The following is a 24,711-nucleotide window of genomic DNA, read 5'->3' as shown; positions in this document are numbered from 1 at the left end:
ACCTACTGAATCGCAGGCTACAATCTAAGTCCATTGACGTCAATACACGTATTGGTCAGAGAGAAATGTAAACAAACAAATAGAGTCCTCACTATAGTGGCATTCGTCTGTGTCAGAAAAAAAGTCTGAAAAGGAGGAGGAGAATTTGGACACAGTCGTGACTGGAGAAAAAGATGTCCACTTGGTGTGCCAATTTTGCAATGAGAGCTCTGGGTATTAATTAGCATCTACCAGCATTTGGCAACATTGCAATGATCAATGTGGCATTTTATGTGGCATTTCTGTTGGTTGGGTGGTTGACGCAGGTCATATCAGCAGTCACCCAGTGAGATGGTCATCCCAAATTTCTGACACTGTCCAAATTTTATCCCCAGCTGTCTTTGATTGCACGACTGTGACAACGGCCATCTTCTCTCACTGTGCAACATAGGACCACCGTTTTAGATCTGCGACCAAAGATATCGCCACATTTCTTTCACGATGATCATCTTTGGTCTGGGGCAGCCCAAAATCGCACAGTGAATTCCAGGCTTCACACTAACTGAATGAAAACTTTAGTCCTCTTGAACTAAAACACACATATGTGGGAAATGGCAATTTAGTTTTAGGACTTTGCTGCTTAATGGTAGGTTTTTCCCTTCAACAAGGTCCAAACTTGATGTCAGAGATAATAGTCCTCGATAGAAACAAACTAGCACAAAGCCTGAATTGCAGCGGTCAAAAGAAAGAATTGGACACTTCTCAGAGACTCAAAGATCTGTAGCACTCATTTAATTATCAGCAAGTTTTGCAACTTTTTTCAAGAATGGAAATTACAAAACAGACTCCAGACAGATGGAATCCTGGTATGTACGTGAAGAGTTACGTTCATAATGCAGCTGGTAGTTTGTATGAATGCATGGTTAAAAAGTTAGTCAATCTCTGGCCTCAAGGCCCTGACACACGATTGGGCCAACTGTGAGCATCTGTGGCGCTGACATTTGCTCCGAAATCTTGGCTGCTGTTGGTTTGGCGGCAGTGGTGTTGGAGCCCAACGGCGGAATCTGTTCGTAAAAAGGATCACTCTGATTGGTAGTTCAGCTCAGCGCACAAGAAGAGAAAGCGAGGAATGTAAATAAATGGCTAAAGTTAAGAGGCAGGGAGGTTGAAACACAGTTGTTATTTAAGGTAATTTGCCTTTCTTCTGATATTGAGCTCTTTAGGTGAAATATTTCCCTCTGGTTTGTGTTATTGCTTTGTTCTTTCAGCATTAGATGGTGTTGTTAATGTGCTAACTGGCTAACTAGTGTCATGAGAGTCTTCAGGTTTCCTGTTTTGAATGATGATTACTGACGGCTGCCATCTGCTGGTATAAAAGTGTATTTTCTTTTACTTGCTGGTTCGACGTCGGTTTGGTGTGTTCCTCTGCAACTTTTTGGCCAAGACACAGCCACATGAGGCGACAGAGCAGGGGGCTTTTGTCAGTGTTAGTTCTTTGATGTCAGTTTGGAGTGTCATGTACTTAACAGGTAGGGATTTTTCAAATGTGTTGCACCTGTGACCACACCCAAAAGCAACTGTGCACTGACACACCCTGGAGTACACTTCTAAACCACTGCAGCATGGTGAAAATACTGGAGGTTTCAGCTAGTTTCAAGTTACTTTTAATCAAGATGAGTTGAGAACCAGTTGCATCAGCTTGGCAATTATTTAATATTATCAAATTTTAATTTAGCCTTGATGCACATTTGCCTGGTCAGAGAGGCAGAAGGAAAAACAACACTGAATGAAACAAAGGAGTTGGTCAAGACAGTCCCAAAGATACAACAAATTACTCAGTCAATTGAATGAAGTGTTGTCTGCTGAGTTCAAAGAGAAGGGCAACCCTGTGATGAACTCAATTCTGGAAACATCACCTGATTTTTCAGCATAGTGGTTAGAGGAAATAAGATAGCATATTGTGGCATGCAATTATGTGCAATTTCCTGGCAATGATGCACTGTGTTTCCACTTGAATTTGCTTGCTCAGAAGAGTGAGGTCAACAAGGATATCAAATCAATATTCTCTCAGAGATGCCATAGAAGTTAAAATATTTCCCCTGACAAAAAAAACAAAAACATGTTTTCAGGCATCATGTCCACTCTGAGAGTGATGTAGATTTCATTTCACCGGGGTGTTTGCAGGACTGAAAATGAGGGAAACAATGCCTCAATTGCTTGGCAGAGGAATTTGTAAGACTCCGGGCCTCAGCTCTGTGTAAGCCCCGGCAACATGCTCAGCACTGTGAGATGTGCATTGTGTGGGCTTTTGTCTTGTCTTGTGCTATGGAGCAGAAGTAGTCCCTTCCTTTTCTGACATCACACAGCATTGTCCTGTCTGGGATGGGAGATGAGCAACTGCGGGAAGGAAAGTGAGAGCCAGTGAGAAGAGGAGCCGGATGACAACAAAGGAATGGGGGAGTGATGTATAATGAATAGTGTAAAATAGAACAAAAAAATGAACCGAGAAGTCTTTAAAGGGAGAAGACAAGGGAGAAGGCCAGAGCGGCGATTGTTTATATGAGATCGCTACAGGGAGAAATTGCAGTAACACACTGAACATAGAGATGTGGACTCTAAAGCCGGACGCAGAGGCAGAGTGGTTGAAAGCAATCAATCGTTTACTTGGTGAGAGCTCAAACTGGAGAGGCAACAGGTAATCAGTCAGTCAGGGCAAACTTAGAGGCAAGAGGCAGGCAGGCAAAACCAAGACGAGTAGTGCAGCAGACAATCTGTGGAGAGGGGGCTGGTATATAAGCAGGGGAAATAATGAGGGAATTTCCCACCTGCAACTTCAGAGCAGGTGGAAATGGCAGGAATCTGCAATGACAGGAGACGTTAATGACTGCAAAAATGTGCAAAATGACTTGAAGCAGCTGTTGTGACAGTAACAAAACAACTAAGTGAGTGACTCATAGTGTTTTTCATTGAGATTCCTCTTATTTCAAACTGCTAAAGTAATTGGATCAAGCCTATAAGCGGATCACGAGCCAAACCTTGACGCAATCTCCGATAATCCGAGGTGCATGCTGAATATTTTCAGGCTGCCAGAATCCAAAATGTTTAACGCTTGCATACAGGGGCGTTTCTAGGACTTCTGTAAGGAGATCCGAAGAGATGAAAAGGCTTTATTTCAGTTCTTTATTTTATGCACTCTGTTACCTTATTTACCATGAAAACTTTTTTTTTTAACTAGAGTTGGAAAAATAGTATGTAATTTGTTTAAAAGAAGCAAAATCAGACTCTATATATTTGGTCAAGTACAAGTATGGACAGATTATTAGATCTGGGGCTTTTTAAAATCATTACCAGGTACTCTATTTCTGAGGTGGGGGCAGTGCATAAAGCAGAGTCAAAGGGGAGTCAAATATTTCATTAAGCACTGGGGAGGGACTTATGTTCTTTTATTTTCACTCAGGGGATGGGCACACACAATTAAATGGTTTTGTATTCATTTTTTACTGCTGATTTTTGAAGAAAAATGCCATCATAACTCGCAGGCTGGGGGGTTTGGAAAGCATGTTTTGGTGATTTTTTCTTTTAATTTTTTTTCTTTAAAAATTTCTGGCCATTAAAAATAGCTATTTAAAAAAACTTTTTTTCTTCCCTTTAATTTTCTTCTCTTCAAAATCTTTGGCCTTGTTTTCCTTTGGAATTTTTGACGATTTTTTCCCCACAAAATTTTATGGCTGTTTTTTTTTTTCTTGAAACATTTTTGGCTATGTGTTTTCTTTCAAAATGTTTGAGAAATTGTTTTCCTTCATTTATTTTTTGTAATGTAATATTGTGATATATGTTTATTGTATATATTTGTTTTTAAAACATTTTGTGATTTTTTTTTATTTTTGCACATGCCCTCTAAACCTGCTTGCCTGCCAAAATAAAAAATGCCTAAATTACACCATTTATCAAAGCCAGAAACTGTAAAAACTTAACTTAAAGTTTGAGAACATAAAAAAGCCACCCCCATCCTTTGAGAACAGTCCCTGAGGCCTCTCTCTCTTTCTCTCTCGCTCTCTCTCTTTCTTTATGTGGATATATTAATAAAACATTTCGGGCCGAAACCTCAGACGTCCAGGCTTAATGATGCCACTGTCTGCATCATCCATTCCTCATCATAACAATGGCTGGCTTTTAATGCTGCATGCAAACGTGACTGACAATCTGAAAATCAGTCAAGAGCCCTGAAGGCACCAATGCCCCGAGAGGATTTTAAGGATGTGATACAATTAAATAAAAAGCCGCTGAGGAGGCGGTGAGGGATGATACAGGCTAATTTGATTTGGTTTTAATGGATGTCAGAGAAGTGAGAGCTCTATATTTATATTTTGAAAGTGTGTACCTTTTACTTATTGAAACCAAACACATGGCAAGTGAGGATAAGCAGAGGGGGGGGGGGATACGGGGAAATATGGCTGAGAAGGTTCAGCTGAGGCTTGCAGTCAGCACAGTTATCTGAGGCTCCAGAACTGGAGACGATATGGACGCATACACAGGGGTGGATATCATGTTATATAATATATATGTTGCCTCATCCCCTCTTGTCGAGAGAAGCAGAAGCGCTCCACAACCCCGAAGCTGAGTTTATATAAAATGGATGACACCTGCAGTATCAAGTTTCTACAGCGAAAACAGTCCGTTATCCTGTACAATACGTTTAAGGGATGTCAAAGATTGCTCAATGTTGTCTTTATCAGGCTAAAGTATATACTGTAATAAGTTGCTGCAAAAATACAGCAAAATTCTTGCAGTAATGTATATTTTTTTGGGGAAAAATATGGTAAATCAATGTAAATGCAAATATTAAACTGTAAACCTCATATTCTACTGTAGAATACTGTAATGATTTTAATTTTAATACATAAGTGATCCTGTGAAATAATGGTAGGATGCTGGCAATTAAAGCTGCCAGTAGTTTATTGCATTTTTATGGGAAAATTTGTTACAGTATTAACTGCTGTAAAAGTAGTGCCAAATTCTAACAGTAATGTGCAGTTTTTCCAAAATCCATTAAAATGCCATGCTTTATGAAGAGAATATTACACTGTAAACTTAACATTGTACTGTAATTCTGTATTTTTTCACAGCTTTATTTAACAAAAATATGTGCAAAAACTACATCAGGTAAACAAGAACACAAACATACATTAGAGCATAGATAATTGGCATCCAACTCAAATCATTTTAAAATATAATAATAAATAATCATAATATCAAAACATAAATTAATAAAAATCTTGAAATAAAAAAGACATGGACAGAGACAAAAGCAAGCAAACAAAGATAAATCATATTCATATCACATCACATCAGGGGGTTTGCCAAAAAAGTTTTGTAATAGTCTGAAAATTTGTTGCTTTCTTGTTGTTTGTAAGAGGAAAAGATTGAAGTGCTGAGTCAGAATCAATCAAGAAAAGATGGAAAGGGGGCTCTGAAACTAAAATGTTTGTTCATGGATCAAGAATTTACCCACTGAAATAATATAAAAAGAATAAATAAATAACATAATACAAATATTTCTTACTTGTATCATCATAATAACAGATTACATCTTTAAGGGTAAAATCAGGAGTGATATTAAAGTTACTGACAACATGAGAACTTAAAGTAGACCAAAAATGAACTATTGCTTTGTAATAAATGTAACAATTATATACTAATGATGTAATCTATAGTAGTGACACTGTAAAATAACAGTAGGATGGTGACAACTACTACTAAACTTACTAAACTTACTACTTTGTGAGAATAAATGATTGTTACTGTGTATAGCCACAGGATTTATGACATTAAGTTGATAAACATATATGTGTGTGTGTGTGTGTGTGTGTATGTGTGTGTGCATGTTATGAAGTATAGTTCCTAATTTTTTGCATCTCAGTAACTTAATTTTAATTATTTTATACTTATCCTTTCTTTCGCCCTTTCAAAGTCATGAAGTATTTAAGTACTGAGAAGCCTCATATCTTAACTAATTCATATGGAATATATTTGTCAGACTGCACCATTCATGATGTATGACAGACACTTTAAAACAAAATGTGTCTCCTACATTGTAAGAGGTTTTCTTCATGGTCTCTTGACAACAAGCAAGGAAATGTGAAAGAATAGCAAGAGGACTGAAGCATTTTGCTTGTTTGCATCTCTATATTTAACATTTTTTGCGTTATTACTGTACTGATCCATGGACAAAATGAATTCACATTTACATCACAGCAAGTATCTTTTTGGTTAGACTTGTTTTATCACATAATGCAGTCACCGAGAGGACAGAGCAAAAGATAATTATAAGCCTTTACCCACACACATTTTAATTTGCATTGACTGACCTTTTCAACTCAGAGGCAAGTCACTTCCAAAGAAACACTGAACAGTTTCTTAAATAGCCAATGACAGCTGACAAAAGAATGACTGCCTTTAATCTGCACAAAAATCCTGCATAGTGGGTCATTTAAATGTTAACTCCTGACCCTTTATTATGTTGACAAAATGACATATTTTTAAGGGCACTAAAAGTCTGCAAATTGGGGACATGTTATGTAGTCAGTGGGGCAGAGCAGTTTCAGATATAGATTGAACAAAGAGCATTTACGGCTCTGCAGAGATCCGGCTGAGCTCATCATGGCATTTGTTAAAATTTTTTATTGTTTGTCAAATCCTATACACTAGGCCTTTAGTGGTCAAGAAATTACGGAATTTTTGAATCATAAAGCTTCCTTTTTAATTTCTGAAAATGAACTTGAACATAAAACATGTCTTCTAAAAGTAGGAAAACTACCAAAACAATAGATCTGTGTACTCTATAGAACAATTCATGAGCTGATGCATGATTTCTGTTAGTGCTCTGATATCTCAGCATTATTTTTTATGTATGTTTTTTGTTCATGCTGTTTAGTAACACCTAGAAACCTGGGAAAATTTATTTCTGTCAAAGGTATGGTAAGAACTGAATGAGCAACATGAGAATGAATGACCCCAAAAGTTACAAGAAATAAGTTAAAAAAAAGTACATGAAAATGACCTGAAAATTAGCAAAACAAATAGTCAAAAACCGCACCGAAAACAAACAAAAAAATACAAAGTACAAAACAAAATAAAAAACAAGAAAATGACCTGACAGAAGAGCTTAAGATTGTAATAATTCTGTAAAATAATTTTAATTATGTATTTATGATATTTAGAAAAACATTTTGGGGGAAATATATATGACAGAGTTTAATTTGTCACCATTGCTATTTAAAAATGTCTGTACCCCACTTCTTTCTTTTTTCTTTTTCCTTAATTTACTTTATGTCATTGCCTCATATCACCTTTCATATATAATATGTTATCTATAAAATTATTTATATATATATAATATTATATAATTAATAATTAATAGACCATTTACTCAGAATCATTTATCTGAGGAGTTTCATCTGTCATAATTGCTATTGCTATTCAAAGTCACCTCTTTCTTTCTTTTTTCTTTTACTTTAATTTGCTTTATGTCATTGCCTCATATCACCTTTTATTTCTGTTTGTTCTTTATATTAAGTAAAATATATATATTAAATGCAATTAAATATGTATATGTTTGTATGTATGTATGCATGTGTGTGTGTGTGTGTGTGTGTGTGTGTGTGTATATATATATATATATATATATATATAGAGAGAGAGAGAGAGAGAGAGCTATATATGTCACGTGACTGCAGCAGGGCTGATCCATCTTGCAGCGGTCGGCGGTGATTGGCTCCGCCCACAGAGGTGAGCACAGGCCCGTTCAAAAATCAAACACCTGCAGCTAACCAGGAGTCTCCTAAACAAGCTAACCACGTACCTTCAGGATGCTTTTTTGGATTTATAACTTTGTCCCCGGATTTCTGTTTTCTCTCTCGGCGTCAAGGACAACATTTCAAGCCACAAGTGATGTTTTCAGTGCTTTTTTTGGTAGTTTTGGTCGACGGTGACTTTTCCCAGAGTCTTCAGGGTGCGCAGAGCTGCTGCTTCACTGCACCGAGGTAAGACGGCTGTTTGGTGCTTTTTTGGCTGTGTGTGTGTTTATGATGCCACTGAGGCTACTTGCTGTTTTAATGCTGATTTATGATGCTAATGCTGGCTGCTAATTGCCGCTTTATTGCTAGCTCTGCTGGGCACTTATTTTTTGCTTTTTTGTGGTTTGGCCTTTGAGGCTGGTGGTGTTTTTAACGGTGTTGTGGTAAAATATTAGCCTCAGGGACATAAAGGCGTTTGTGGTCCTCAGTTGGGTGATGTGTTTAGTCAAGTAGGCTAGTGTGGGCTATTTAAGCACACTTTTATAGGTATTGCTACCTCTACTTTACCTTAGGATTTCCATTTTCTGCTCTGTTCTCTGTTACATCTTAGAGGCATTTCACACTTTAGCCTGCTGCACTACATTAACCCTTGTGGACTGTTTGGTTTGGCACATTATACGTGCTTTTCAGTCTTCATTTTTTTGATAATTTTGGCTGTGTTCATGCCTATGTCATACATTTTGGCAAGATTGTGTATCTTTGCTAATCTTGGTATTTCCGGTTCAGCTCCTACAATAAGTCTAAAATACACTGTATAAAGAAAACTGTTACGTTCTTACTGTTAAGAGCAGAAAATGTGCCATTGAAACCCACTCAAAAAGCAATTTTTGATCCTATAGCCATCAAAGCCTAAAAACATGCATTATTTCTGTTTTTCCATCTGATTACATCATTTTTATTTCATATTTGGTATAAGGAGAAAATATGTCTGTAAAGTGCACTGTCACAATCAATGACATATCACAGGCTGTGATGATTATAATAATTAAAAACAACAACAACTTTGCTTGTTGTATATTGAAACTAATTAATTTTTTTCTTTCAATTCTAAAATCGTAGTTGCATCATGACAAAAACCTTGCATTTAAAAGGTAAAAATCCTAAAACTCAATGAATATAATATAGAAAGTAATATTGAACTATATATTTTTTAAAAGCTTTATTTTGAAGAGTGCATTTTCTGTAGAGGGATAGGAGTGTGTGTAATATTAAAGTGGACCCTAAGGGTTAACTCCAAACTTATGAAAGGAAAAGAAAAAAAACAAAAAACAGCAAACAAAAATAAGTACGTGTTACGGATGGATATCACCAAAGGCCCCATGATAAAATATTATCACGATATTTTAATCATGATACAGTATTATAGTCCTGTGATGTCTTTCACCTTTTCAACTGTAATGTATGCTCCCAAAGTAACCTTTTTTTAACATCTGTTTTATTTTTTTAATGGCATAGGTCTTCAACAGGTGGTCTGCAACCCCGAGGGGGTCCTCAGTGTTACTAAAGGGGTGCTGCCAAATTAACTTTGTAATTTAAGCTAAGTTTTGATTTAAATGTTTCAAAAACATTTCTTTAAAAATTTAAATATGTATGAAAATACAAATTAACATGGATGCAACATAATATTAGTAAAGTTAATTGGCCCTTTACATGAAAAAAGCCATTTAATTGGACTAACTTTTACCCATGAATCCTTGTGCAATTATGTGAGCCAGCTAATGCTAAATCACTGTGTGGCAACTTTCCATAACAGTGATGTGAAATAGTTAACAGTTACATACTAATTAAACATGCTGGCTGGTTAGCTGTGTTATTACTCTTAAGTGTCATTGTCATGAGCCTTATCTTTTTGTAACTTTTTGAGCAAGAGGATTTTAGACTATCCACCTCAGAAACAAACAAGATGTATGAATATATTAATCTGTCAATAATAATAATTTTAATATCTTTGTATTGTATGCACTGGCCTAGTATAATATGCAACTCAATTTTATACAATATATGTAGCAGGGGTGCTCCGTCTGTCTATTAGCTGAGGGGTCCTTAATTGGCTTGAAAACCCCTGTTAGGCTTATATTATAAAGTTTCAAAAACAAAGTTTTATAATTCATTTTTATTACAGCAAAATGTATCTAGTGGACTGAAAAAACAATTTTATTATTTCTGTAGGTCACCAAAGTTTAATTTGTATTTGCAATCATTCTATTAAAAAATATACTTATATACCACACAAAAATATTGGGAAACTATGCTGATTTCCCCTCACCACCTTGAATAAATTATGATGTATTATTAAAGATAAAAGTGCCAAACGGTAAAATAATTAAAATGAATTCCACCTTAGCTGCACCATTCCACCTATGAAGACATTATTGCAGCAATAATTTCAACCCAATAATATATCTTATATATTATTCTGAATTGGGCCATTCTGCAAAAGTACTTTTACATTTGCTTCTTTAAGCATGTGCTTATACTCTTGTACGTTTACTAAAGTAGCATTAATGTAATTTTTACACTGTCGTGGTGGTGGGCAATAAATCAAATATGCTTGGTGTATTGCTGATTGTTCCACGATGTAAAAAATGACTTAATCGTTAACATCAAGTATAAATTGTCTTGTTTTTTTAGCCACTAGCATAAGTCTTGCTTCAGCATTTTGTTTCGCCCTCTCTCTCCTACGGCTCACCACCTCTCACAGACACACACACAAAAAGCAGAGCTTTTGCAGAGGCCCAGACTGTGATTATTTAGTTCCATTTTGCGACCACAGAGCACTTTTTGGACTTTGAAAAGATGAATCCTCACACGGGGGTCACAGTTTAACTGTCTGCTCACGCTAACATCCATCTGATGACTGAAAGCTTCAAGTCCACAGCAAAAACTTTGACACTTCCAGCCCGAGACGAGCCAGGTTCTTCAAAATAAAAGCACCATTGGCTCCACTTTAATTTATTTCATTATAACAGTGCTTTATTTAACTTTACTATAACAGTGCTTTATTTTGATTTATACTTTATTTAACATTACAACAGTATTTTATTAGGCTTTATTATAACAGTAGGTTATGTAATTTTATTTCATGGCAGTAGCTACTTTATTTAACTTAAATCAGTCATTTTGTATGTTCGTGGTTTACAGTAGAGGAGATTTTAAAACATCAAGATATATGTATCTATATATCTATATCTATATATATATATATATATAGTGATATAGACTAAAAACAGGAGCAGATGTTACTGATTTACAAAACATAAGAGGACACAGATAGTCTAAGCAATAGGTTACAGTGTGTGATAATAATAAATATTTATTGTAGTAATTTGTATATAATCATAATCATTTTAAAAGAAAAAAATTCAAAATGAAGAAGAAGACAAGGAGAAGGTAAAATTATTGAAAGGGGGGAAATAAAAAAGAGTATTACTACTTTTACTGAAGAACACAGTATTTCTGAGTACCTGGTAATTTATCTGTAATTTTACCTTTTGTCATACATGCACACTAAATAGTAATTCACATTTTCTCTGCACACTTTATATTCAGCTTCATTTTAGAAAAATGCTTCAGCCCTAAGCACTGTGTTTATGTGACAGCTTGCTTTAATGTTCTCGGTATCATAATTACATCTCCACTGCTGAGCCGCTGCTCCCCGCTCTGCTGCACCCTTTGTCAACCTGCAGCTTACATCCATGTACTGATGGTCATCTGCTGCTTATCAACACTCCATAACGTTTAATATGAAGAGGCTGCTGTCTGCTCTAAGCCATGACTTGTTGTGATTCGATATGGTTAAGTGAATAATTATCTGATTCAGAGCCCGTGTGTTTCAGCTGGCTGCTGCGTATCAGCTGGATTTCAGGCCATAGATTTCTCTATTGCTCTTCACTAGATGGTATATTCTCCCAGCCATGGTTGGACGTGGTTTGTTTATTATTGTCGCTTCCCAGTTTCTGCTGTGCTGCTGAGCTTGGTGTTTGCTTGTAGGTAGTGACAGTGTCAGACCAGATGCCAAACATCAGCTCTAGTTATTTTTGCATTCGCACAACAAATCTGTGCTGTGAGTGGTGCTGACTGAACTAATGCTCAAGTTACGGCCACTCAGAGATTTCCCACCGAGAGTTACCGGCTACTGGAGGCAGTGTATGTTGAGCAGCATTTGAACTTCTAAAAGTGATTTTCACTCACACTTATAATTGCTGCAGTCTGTGCTCAGAAAAATTAATGTTCAGATGATGATAATTATTATGATTAGTTTAAATTGGTAGTAATGCGTTAACCAGCACAAAATGTTCAGAATATCTCTGGAGAAAGTGTTATGAAGGACAAACTTTACTGGCCTCACGAACGGGGCCATTAAATAAGTTAGAGGATAATGAAGGCTGCAAACTTTCAGATTCTAGTAAATCTGGGTTTGAAAAAAAAAAAGGAAACCCTTAAATTCACTATCCATGGAATTGGTCAGCCATGTAATATTCAAAATAAATTCCAAGTAAGTGCAAACTTAATTGGCAATAAAACTGTTTCTGATTCTGTCTTGAAATTAGGATTTCTGCAGAGTGTTTTGTCTAGACAGTTCCAGCAGACATGCTGCAGTGCCTTTCAGAAGTGTCCCAGGAAAATACGCACCTCATCTAATTTTGACGGAGCGGCAGTCTGTTGCACAGAGCAGATCGATTTCCCCTGCTAACGAGCACTGTATGTGAAATACAGATACAATGCATTTATGAGGACGATTGTTTTTAATAACTAGAACACATCCAGAAATCTTTGATCCATGTCATTCTTAAGGGGATTTTTAACAGTATTAATTTTGCCTGAAGGCTACAGCACAAAAAAAGAAGGAAATAACAACAATAAACACAATTAAAACAGACAAAAATAAGAAAATATTTCAAAGTGTTGTATGCAATTCTGGTGAAAAATGATTGTTGAGTCTCATCCACAGTTCATCAGATATAAACACTTTGTGTCTGTGGTTGCAGCAAACCACCAGCTGACAGGGAATGACAGGATTCCTGCTGTTCCTTTACAAAGTATTAAAAGGCATTACATTAATTTATCTAAAAATAAGGCCTTTATTGGTATTAAAATTAAATCAATTTTCAGTCGATTTGACTTTTTTTTTCTTCTGATGGTGCATTATAAAAACTCAAAAATATGGGTAACATCTATTTTTTGTTAAACAATTTAATAAATTCCTTAAACTTGCCATGATGAGAGTCAGTGCAGTGGAATCTCACATGTTGAGTGAGAAACACCTCCTTCTGTTGAAAACCCAAATATACTTATATGATATATTAATTGTCTTCCTCATGTTCCACTCTGAAAAGGGTTGTTTTTTCAACATTTGACGTAGATAATTTCACTTGTTTCACTGGACAAAAAATGACATGTTTTATGTTACAATAAACAAAATTATCCTTTAAATTTAGGTATTAGAGCTTTGGTTTTCAAACTTCAGTCTGAGTGGCATCAAAAAAACTCTTAAAAAGCTTTGAATAATACTTGCCTTAAGCTGCAGGAACCCTGGAATGAAAGTCAACAATCAGTATATTTCACAAGAAATTCGTACAGTGCTTATAATTTGCTTCTGAACTGACCCGTGTTGTCATATGACGCTGGCTGTGCGTGTTGCCCGTTCTGCCTGACTGCGGCTGAGGTGGCTTTTGGCCGCATGCCGCATGATGACTTCGGAGTGAGAACTGGTTGAACAGACAGTAAGGCTGTTTCTTTGTAGCTGAGATGATTTCCAGAAAACTTGCGTCCCGACTGATTGGTTAAAAGGAGTGAGGAGTTAGCAATAACTGTAGAAAGATGTCATTAAAATATATTTTTCAACAGTTGCATCACCGCATAATACAAGTGATCCTTGAGTGTAAATTCATAAATGTGTACACAAAAAATAGGCTGATTGGTCCAGTAGTATGTTAGATTAGCTGCAGACAGATACACACACATGCATGCACATACAACCAAATAAGGCTGTTGTCAGGTGGACACAATTAATAAACGACTCAATAAACAAGCATGCAAAATGTAACTGAAATATAATTTAGTTATTTTTTCGGGCTCATTTGAGTGGGCTGAATGTCTATCTGAGGGTCTGCCCTCATTGGCCAACACCAGTGTATCTAAACATATAGCACGCTTTGTTGATTTGTCTGCTGTCTGTGTCTGAGAAGCCTCCATAAAACTAATTGGCAGTTAATCACTTGAGTTATAACAGCAATCAAAGTTGCATTCAAACAAGCATTGGTGAATTGTGCGTGCTGTATCTATTGATTTATTGAACTCACTTTGTTATAGGGTGTAAATATATTACGTCCTCTGAGCAACTCTCTTTCTCTTCCGTATTACCCTCAGCCCAGAAATTGAGTTTGTTTTACATAATAGAAACTTGTGTTTTTGCATCATTTTGTAGGAGACAGTGTGTTTATTTGAGGCTGGAACTATTTTTGATGTCCATGCCTTACCCAATCTCCATATCAAAAATTCTGTGTAAGGAATACTTTAGAGGCACACACATCCAATAGCCTAAACATATTTTCAAAAGAGTGAAAGGACTCATGATTGTGAAGTTACTTGTTTGGTTAAACCACAAAGAAACATGTCAGCTGTTGTTTTGATTCCCTGACAGCACCACGTTTTCATAACTGACAGGCATGAAAACAAATGAATAAACTAAAAGAAATCATGATTTTGGGAAAAGAACAATATGGACTGTCGCTCATGTCCGTGCTGTGCACTGGAGCCGAATGTCCGACGTGTCCGCATACTAGAGCAGGCTGTTGGACATTTCCAGGCTGGAGCGGACTGTCAGACATGTCCGCGTGCTTGAGCGGGCTGTCGGACATGTCCGCGAGCTGGAATGGGCTGTCGGACATGTCCGCGCTTGAACGGGCTGTTGCACGTTTCCGCGTTGGAGCGGACTGTCAGACGGTTGATGAAAATTACCTCAAAAATTTAAAAAAACAAAAAACAAAACAAAAACAAGAAAATGACCTGGGAAAAAGTACTTAGATATAAATATAATAATTCTGTAACATACTATAATATATGTTATTATGATAATTATAGGTATGGTTTTTCCTTTTCCTTTTTCTGCCCGAGACATTTTCCCTAGCTTTTTTTAAAATCATTTTTTATTTGCTCATTGCTCATTTAAGTTCCTTCTACACCTTTGACTACATGAAAAATGTAATTTCATGTTGCTCATTAGAATCTGTTCATTGAGTTTGTGTGAAGGCTATCATCCATTTTTGTTATTGCCATTTTTATCTTTTTTCTTAGTTTTGTTTACGTTTAAAATATCTATCAAATCAAATCAAATTAATTGCCCTTTTCCCATTTGAAAGAAAGACATTTTTGAAAGAAATTGCACAAATGTACTCAGGTTCAAAAGGCTAACACATGTGAAATGTGTCTTATAACAGCACAAGAAAAATGATGTCGCTCCAGGTTTTAAAGGGTTATGTGTTAATACAACATTTAAAATATGACACCCTTTTTTGTCTTAAAGTCCTCACAGTCTTTGAAAATAGTTCAGAAGAGGAAAAGATTCTCCATCTAGTTGCATTTTTTTTCAACATTGTTGATGAACTAATGTACAAGGTGTGATAACAGCCAATTTTCACAAAAGAATAAGCCTTGAAACTGATATATCACTGCAAGGCTAAGTGGATGACTACCATTTTTAACAATTAAATGAGGAAATATTCAAACTTAAATACATTTATTTGATGGAGCACATCATGGCCTTATTAATTTGATCAAAGAAAGTTTTTCAAGGCAGTTATAAAACATATAAAACAACATTTCATATTTTTTATAAAGTAAAGTGCTTCTCATCTTAGCGTCACATTGTCGTACTCTTAATTTAGCTATTCATGTCAAATTCCTTCGTTTGTTTGGTTGCCTTACACTGTATAAGATAGAGTTAATTCTAATAGACAGTAGCCCTCTTACGGAAGCTAATCTGACTACTTTTAACTGTGCTTGGCTCTTCCACCTCTAAATTTGATGTGACAACGTCATACAACCATACCTACCTCTGAGAATTTCTCTGCTCACTTGAGAATTGAGCTCCTGCTGCTCTCAGTTGACTTCATTTTTCAGAATGCCATGAAATGAGATGTGAGGATGATATACAGTATGAGATGAAACCCCTGACAGGGACAGGGACAGCACCGAAGTAACCAAAGACATCCTCCCCTCCTGCCTGACAGCTAGGCAGTGCTGTGGCTTGAAATACAGTACAGCCTACTTTACTTTCAGGAGGCTCAGCTCCTGCTGCCAAGTCCCCATATTTTCACCCAAAAATCATGAAACCACAGTAACATTGTGATGCTTCCTGAGTGCTGAGCGTTGTAACAAAGAGATTGGAAATTAAATCATGGAGGTGGCATCTAAATTATTAATGTTCTCAGCAGGAATTTCAGTAGGAGATTTTGATGAAAGGACTGTAAAAATCCATGTGTGGACATCTCATGTTCAGCCTTGAAAACATTATTTTTGTAGAATAACTGGATAAGATTGAATCTTGAGAGTAAGACACGGGGGCAGTGAAGTCGAGCTGAAAGAATTAGTTGGTTAATTGATTTGTCAATCAACAGAAAAGTAATCAACAACTATTTTGATAACCGATTAATCATTTAAGTAATTTTAAGGGAAAAAGGCTTATTATTCCCTCGTTCCAGCTTCTCTATTGTGAATATTTGCTGCTTTTATTTGTCTCATTTGAAAGCTAACTGAATATGTGATGGTTTAATAGAGCAATGAAGATGTCACTTTGTGCTTAAGTGAATTGTAATTGTTTCTTTTTTTACTGTCATAGACCAAACAAAATAACTGAATATAATCAGTAAATGAATGTAATAAAAAATAATTGGGACTTGCAGCCCTGAAGTAAAGTACTGTGTATGTTCAACCAGTTGCTACAAAAAATATTGGCACTGCACGGTTCTGCAAACCGCGGAAACGTTACATCTGCACATTATAATGTAGCGGATATGCTGAAACTTTAAATACTTTAACAACGCAGAGGTTAACATTGGATAAGGTTTACTGTGGGGGGTGTATCCACTGCAGGCAACTGAAGCTACGAAACACTGATCACGGAAACGGCTTGATTTTTACACACCTGGTCTATTTTTTTTGTCTCTGCTCTGCTGCCCTTTAACCTTAAGATAAAAACTACACAGAAGGTGTAAAAAAAATGAGTATAATCTGTTTTGAGGCAAGACGATGCAGCGGAGCAACCATGTGGTTCTTGTTTTTACATTTCACGTTAAAATAAATCAATCAAATCAATGCTTCCTGTTGTTAAAGTGATCCATGATTGACCAGTTAATAAACAAACAATTCAATACACACTACACACACAGTGAAGCATGGCAGCAGCTACAAGCTGCAGTGAACAAGCGTGTTTAGGTCAAAACCCCCTCTCCGCACCGCCTGTGTGACACGTTTTGAGCACAATATGAGCAGGAAATCCATAAACGTCTGAAAGATTCAGCTGACAGGCTGCTACAAAATACCCACAGGGTTTTCACGGATCGTTAAAAAGTCTTAAAATTGCTCAGATATGAGAAATAGGATTTTATGATTTTTTTTTAGCATTACATTGTAAAATCTCAAAATATTTGGTAACATCGATTTTTTTTTTTGTTTGTTAAATAATTCATTGAATTCTATTTCTTAAACTTGTCACGATGAAAATCCAAGCATCACACATGCATATTGAGAAACCGAAAATCACCCAAAAAACCGTCCAGGTTTGCCAAATATTTCCCACTTCTGTTGGTAAACCAAAAAGATACTTTTGCAGTAACATAGTATGTTATTATCTTTCTTGTGTTCCATTCTAAAAAGTTTTTTTTTTCAATGATGGGGGTCATCTAACCTTTTCATTGGACAAAAATAAACATTTGGACAAAATTAAATTGTCCTTCTATTTTGATTATTAAAAAAATTTGTAGTAAACAAAATTCCAACTGGCATAAAAAAAGTCTTTGTAATGACCTTTCTGGGGAAAAAAGGCTGGCATAATCAGTGACCTTTAATTCATATATTATTTCTTGTCTTTTAATTTATCTTTTAATTTATTCTTCTATTCTTTATTGATTGTGTTTGATTTTATTATTAGTACTATTATTTCTGTGTTTACTGCTTTTGTTCATTGAATTGTATTTACTCTTATTGGTATGGGTTGTTGTAATTTTTTCTCTCTTGTTTAATTCTACTTTTGTCTGGCCTTAGTTTGGCATTATTGTTTGGCTCTTACAGTTATGTTGCCTCTGCAAGAAACCATTCTTGCTTCTGCTTTGCCTTGTTTGTCAAAGCACTTGGTAAACTCCATTTTTAAGGTGCCATATAAATACATGTATTATTATTATTATTATTATTATTATTTCACATACCCACATTTTAAGCCTAAAAAGCTGCTGGACACACAGCAGTTACTCACTAAAACACAACTGTTGCTGTTATTTGTTGGTCTCAAACAGCAGTCTGCAGCGTGGCAGGTGTCTCGCCACTCACCATCCCCTCCACCTCCTGTTTACAAAGTCAGCCTAAATACTGTGTATTACCTCATTTTAGAAACGTTGCTTTGATATGTATAAAAAGTGCAAATTTAATGTGTTTGTGGTTTGCAGAAAGGTACAGTACCAACATATTTTTCTGACCGCAGGGCTGATACATCAAAATGATTTTGGAATAGACCCACACAAGATAGAAGGGACTCTTTTAATATGGATACTGTGTCTGAGATAGTGAAAGCAATTCTACTGTACATATTAGACTTGTGACGATGCATGCAGTAACATCTGCATATGCTGTTTAATCACAATTCTGTGTGGCAAGCAAATACAGAGTACCATAGATAACCAGTTTCTAAACACAATTGTCACATAAATATTCATATCTAGGTTGTTTACTGTGATTTTTTTAATCGTGTTTGTGGTGCTGAAAGTCTAGCTCATAGAAATGATGCCATATAAATAGTAAAATATTGATTTGTTGCCATCAATCTGCATCATTTTCTTCCATTTCCTGTCTCCTGCATGTGTGTGTGTGTGTGTATATATCTCATCTCCATGTTGTGCAGTCAAGTGTAGCATCTTACACTGCAGCTCTGCTCCCTCTGACAGATTATGATCTACTGTTATATTGTGATGAAAAGAGCAATGCTTAGATTTCAAGTTGACGACATGCTGGAGGGCTTACACAGTGGCTGTTCAGCATTTTCCCAGCAGCGATTCCTCTTTTATCTCAGCAGAAACAGGACAAATTCATTAGGGCTGTTGCCTATACAGTGCTTCCTACGTGACTCCTCGCTGTGCAGCTAATGAGTGTGAACAAAAGAAGTGTGATAAATGGGACTGTAAGAGAGAGGCAGCGTGGCCTGATGGTAGTACTAGAGGAAAGGTCATTTTAAGACTGTGATTCTTTTGAGTAAGAATATGCCTCGTAAATGATGGGAGTTTATGGTCAGTCTAGCAGACACTTTCAGGGGTTGTCTCAGTTTGACGATGGCGTTAAAGAAAAGGTTGCACTGTCACAAAATTTGACATCTTCCTCTTTGGAGTGTGAATGTGCAAAATAAATGTAATCAGTGGTAATGGAGGGGACAGCCAGGTAGCAAAAATCTCACTTACTCAATGGTAGCTTTTGAAAATTGTCAATTTGGGTGCTTTATTTAAAAATTATTTTAGATTTTTTTTTGTAGAAATGTGTCCTTTGTTTCTTAAGGAAATGTTTGGCAATGAACATACACTCAGCTGATAGTTTATTAGGTATACTTACTTAAACTATTGCAGTCTATTTTGCAAAAACCCTGCAATAAATCCTACCTCAATGAAGATTATAATTAAGTGTGAGCGATATATCAGATATACTCACTGTATCGCGGCTTGTTCTACGTGCGATATATAAAATGAATATATTGCGGAAACTGAGTATAAATTGTCATGTGGTTTTTATAAGCCACTGGTGTTTCGATTCTCCAGCTCTCTTCTATGGCCCTCCGCCTCTTACAGACACACACAAAGCAGGGCTTTTGCAGAGCTACAGACTGTGACTATATAGTCAAATTTTATGACCAGTGAGCACTACTACGATTTGCAAATACTATTAATATATGATCTGGAAAGCTGTTAGTTTGTGTTCAGCTTACAGAAAATAAATCATCACGTTTAACGGTGCTGCGGTAACAGTCTTAATGAGTGGTAGTGGCGGTAGTGTGAGCAGATGAGGCGTGTGTTTGTATCTGCAGCGCTCCAATTGTGACTATTTAGTCACATTTTGCAAACACAGAGCACCAGGGCGACTTGGAAATCTTTGCAATATATGAACTGGAGAGCTGTTAGTTTGTTTCCAGCTCGCAGTGGATGAATCCTTTCTGCTAATGCAAACATCCAACTGTCGACTGGAAACTTAAAGTCCACAGCAAAAACATCATCACTACAGGCTAGAGACGAGCCAGGTTTTCGAAAATAAAGGCACTATGGGTTTCTCTTTGATTTATTTAATTCTATCAATAGTTGATTTGACCTTACTATAACAGTACTTTATTCAACTTTATACTTTACTTTTTTTAACATTATAACAATATTTTATCAAACTTTTTTTTGTGACAGTGGCTACTTTATTTGTAACTGTAGTTCGAGTTTTTATTTTAGTAGTTTACAGTAGTTTAGAGGAGATTTCAAAATATCGCAATATATTTTGTTTAGCGACATAGCCTTTAAATATTGTGACATTATTTTGAAGCCATATTGCCCAGCCCTTGGTATACTACAGTCAAGGAGGGTGGAAAGAGATGTCATGGTCTCAAATTATGTCACACAAATGGAGTACAGCACAACACACACTAAAATCTGGTCTGCAGTTGCCCAGTAAACGCCCAGTAACTGCAGACCACATTTCAGATGTACCCAATTGTGTGACGCCATTTGAGACCGTGATGTCATCAAGGCTTTGATGGTATGGATTTTTTGTCACTGCCTTGATAGAGCAACATATTACCCTTATTATCTATGTCCAATTTTCTCCCACATGTAAAGTGGATATCAACTTGTCTCAGGGGCTTCTTAAGAAGACACCGTGTTCCACTTGATTGGGTACACCCGAATAGGACTGGGTTGGATATCGCCTCCATGACACTCTGAAATGTGAAATAGATTCAACACAGGGAATTTTAAATGTGAGTTTTTGAATGAGTTCCTGCAGATTGCTTTGCTTGGTGTTCAGACTCCAAATATATTCCCATCTCATCTGAAAAATGCTCTGCTGTGTTTGGAGACGCATCACTCCATCCCATCACTGCAGTGCTGCTACCAGCCTGGACATTTGAGACTAGACAGAATCCATTGATTCATGAGGTTGACTTACCATCTGAAATTGAGAATTGTCATGTCATATTGTCCTTTTTTTTTTGCAATCACATGCCCACTGTAGCACTGTCTTCTTGCTCTTGGCTGTTAACAGTGAAACCCAGCATGGTCCTCTGAACCTTGAAGCAGAGAGGCTTGTTGGCAGCAATGAGTTGTGCAGTCAAAGATGCCCCTCTGGACACAATTGTTGTCACGAGCTGTTTGTTGTTTGTGAACTCATGGCCTTCATGTGTCCTGCTCGAAATAGTCGGGCCATTCTTTCTGTGGCGTTTGTCATTTCACGCTTTGAATCCTGGATCGACATCAGTTTTCTTGTGTTACGTTTGGATGCCTTTCACAAGCAGTTAAACCTTTTAAACCCGAGCAAATTGGTTGTCTTTATTTTGAAAACATGGAAAAAAGGCAGTGAGCAACTTGGCAAGAGAAATGTTCTGCAAATTGCAAGAAATCAGTAAAAGGTGATGAGAAAAATGACCTGAAAAAGGAAAGAGAGAGAAACATTTATTAAAAAACAAAAGAATATCCAGAAAACCATTTTTATAATTATGATAATTATCTATTTAAAATTATCCTATGAAAAAATATATTTTCTCTCTCTTCTTTTCAGGTCATTTTCTAGTTTGTCTTTGTTTTGCAAATTGTCAGCTCATTTTCTTGCAATTTTGTTTTTACTAATTTATTAAAAATTTAGGCCATTTCTGGTTAAGTTACTCATTGCTTTCTTTTTATGTTCTTGAAAGGATTTAGACCAGTTTACTCAAGTTTCAAAGGGTTAGAAGTTGTTATTGGAACAGAGGTGTCCTATTGCTCCTATCTATTGCAAGAAAATCCCAAGAGGCTGGAACCAGTAGCTATGTGCCATCGAAGATGAGATCAAATTAATTTTCACTTACATCATGTGTCTCACCTCAGCTGAACAGTAGTTGAATTTCTTGACAATACCGTGTTAAATATTAGATTTATTGGTTTTCTTTTTGATGCAGCTGCCTGTAGTTGGCATTAAGAATTAGCAGTTAAGTATGCCTAATCAAGAGACCATGCTGTACTGCATTTCTTGATTGAACCAAAGAAGAAAGGAGCGTGTGTGTGTGTGTGTGTGTGTGTCTAGACATCTCTGAGGAGTCAGACCTGCCTCTGCACATTTGGTGAAGGCAGTAGAGATTTCAGAGCTCAGGATAATTGGTGACTTTGTCCTTAAAGGTGAACCTGACATGTATGTGACATTTTTTGAGGGACTGCAGCAGAGCCTTGGGCAGAGACACATCACAGGGCCACTGTTGGCACCACCAGAACACAGAAAAGGGACTTGTTGTCTGAGCAACTAGCTGGCTATCAGAGTTTGGGAGGAAAAAAAGCATCTCAGTAGGGCTGCAACTAATGATTGTTTTCATTGTGGAATAGGCTTCTAGTTGTTTGCTTGATTTATTGTTTTGTCTGTGTTTGTCTGACCAGCAGTCAAAGACCAAGAGATACTATCACATCACCTTCACATAATAACAGAAAGAAAAGCAACAAAATTAACATTGTTGACCTTATTGATTTTTGCCATTTTGCTTGAACGATTACTTGCACATTTAACTGATTGTCAGAATAGTTGCTGATTAATTTTCAGTGTCTTTACTAATTGATTAATTGACTAATCGTTGTAGCGCTACATCTGACCAACATCATGCAATGTCATGTCATGCAAGTTAAGATGTTTCTGTTTTTAAAGGGATGGTTTGGATTTTTTGAAGTGGGGTTGCAGATGTCAGTCGGCACACCCCCAGTTTGGACAAGCAGGCTGGAGTCCAACATGGAAGCTGAGCTACTGCTATGGACAGGTCACCAAAATATTTTAGCCACAAAAAAAATCAATGTAAGTGTAAGTGTACACTATATTAAGAATATTTTCACCGCTTTACCTTAATATCAGACATTGATTTCCAACTGGAAAATGAAGCTGTTATATTGCTCTTTTTAAAACCACACTCCATTGAGAAAAACAGTAATTTAACATCACTGAACACATGAGCTGTAGGGCTGCTGCTGCCTCAATCAGTTAGTTTGTTTAGGCTGTTCTCGTGATCTGTTCATACATCTTCATACAAAAAGTAATGCACCCAAATAAGTGCATATCCAACGCAGTCCTGAGCCACTAATTTCTGCATAACCGACGTATTTTGGAAGGCTTTGAATACACAACTAATGTGCTGACAGATGTAAACAAAGAACTGGTCCCTGGTGGTTTTGTAAGGAGGTATGTTGGGGTGGTGGATGGGTCACAAAACCACAGACTTTTAAGGTTCCTCCTCACTATGCTTCTTTTCTGAAATCTAAAGAGAAATTCAAAATAAGACACGCGCATCCCTTAGTGAGTGCTGGATCCAAGATGAACAAGTGTAAAGAGATAGAGATCTGCACACCAGGAAGCTCCCATTAAAGGATTTTATTCTTCAAAACAAGTGACATTTTAAGCCAGTATGCTCTTCCTCAGACTTGACAGAGCATACTGGCTCACTTTTGCAGAATAAAATCCTTGAAATAGGAGCTTCCTGGTGTGCAGATCTCTGTCTCTTTACACTATTTTTCCAAACCTATCCTCCATAACTTTATGTATGTAATTATTGTATGTAATTATTCTTTATTCATGTAATTACATAAATTAACCTTAAGCAAGCAACGCCATTCGTGGGGTGCTAATTTGCAGCATATCGTATGAACTTTTGTATGCGCATTTTTTTAGGATATCATACCAACCATTCTATGAGGATATCTTGTTTTGTTTGTGTTGATGTCTGACTTTAGCATTAAGAAGGGTTAGTTTGGATTCACCAAATTCATACAATAACAGTAACTAAGTGATCAAAGTAGATGTAGATCAGCAGCTCCTGTGATCAGCGAGCTTAAATTACTGATTATGTCAGTGGAGTCTGATGGCTTTGACATGAGCAAAGCAGGAGAACTGTAGCTGCTAATGACTTCCCAATTGAAACAGGCTGTCTGAAGGGAAGGTAAAACTGTGAAAATACTCGTAATATAGGGTCCAATTAAACTGAAACTGATTATTTTAGACATTGTTAAAGTGGCTAAAATGTGTTTTGTTTCTGTACCCAAACAAAGCAGTAGATTACTTAACTTTTGTGTCTTACTCCTGCCAGCTTCTCCACACTGTGGGTGTGCCAGCTGACATTTGCTGTATGTAATACACTGACTATAGATAAGTGGCTCATGCAAGCACACTTCAAAAAATCCAATTCATCCCTTTAAAGAGACCAAAGATCTTTTTTTTCCAGTTAAGCTGAGTGTAGGTACATTCAGTGAACACATTAACTTTAGTATTTATGTGGCCTTGAACAAAAGTTCACCTAATGCATTAAATATTACACCTTAAGAGGGTGTGAAAGCAGAGAACCTCATTATCCCTTATTAGATGTAGTTATTGTAAGTGCATTATCATACACTCAGAACATTAACAGTTCCCTGCCAGATATAAC

General features: G+C 36.5%; 1 protein-coding gene across 1 annotated transcript in view; it reads left to right on the top strand.

The window, feature by feature from the left end:
• Nucleotides 1–7,807: 7,807 nt before the first annotated feature.
• Nucleotides 7,808–24,711, top strand: part of luzp2 (leucine zipper protein 2) — a 356,171-nt gene continuing 339,267 nt past the window's right edge. The window contains exon 1 of the mRNA XM_088089450.1: nucleotides 7,808–8,021. The gene's annotated coding sequence lies outside the window, so the exon portion shown is untranslated. The remainder of the gene's footprint in view (nucleotides 8,022–24,711) is intronic.

Source organism: Plectropomus leopardus, chromosome 1 (genome assembly GCF_026936395.1).
Source record: "Plectropomus leopardus strain MGB_pleo_1.0 chromosome 1, ASM2693639v1, whole genome shotgun sequence".
Classification (NCBI taxonomy): Eukaryota; Metazoa; Chordata; class Actinopteri; order Perciformes; family Serranidae; genus Plectropomus; species Plectropomus leopardus.
The sequence above is the reverse complement of the archived record's forward strand: the minus strand, read 5'-3'. Positions and strand labels throughout refer to the sequence as shown.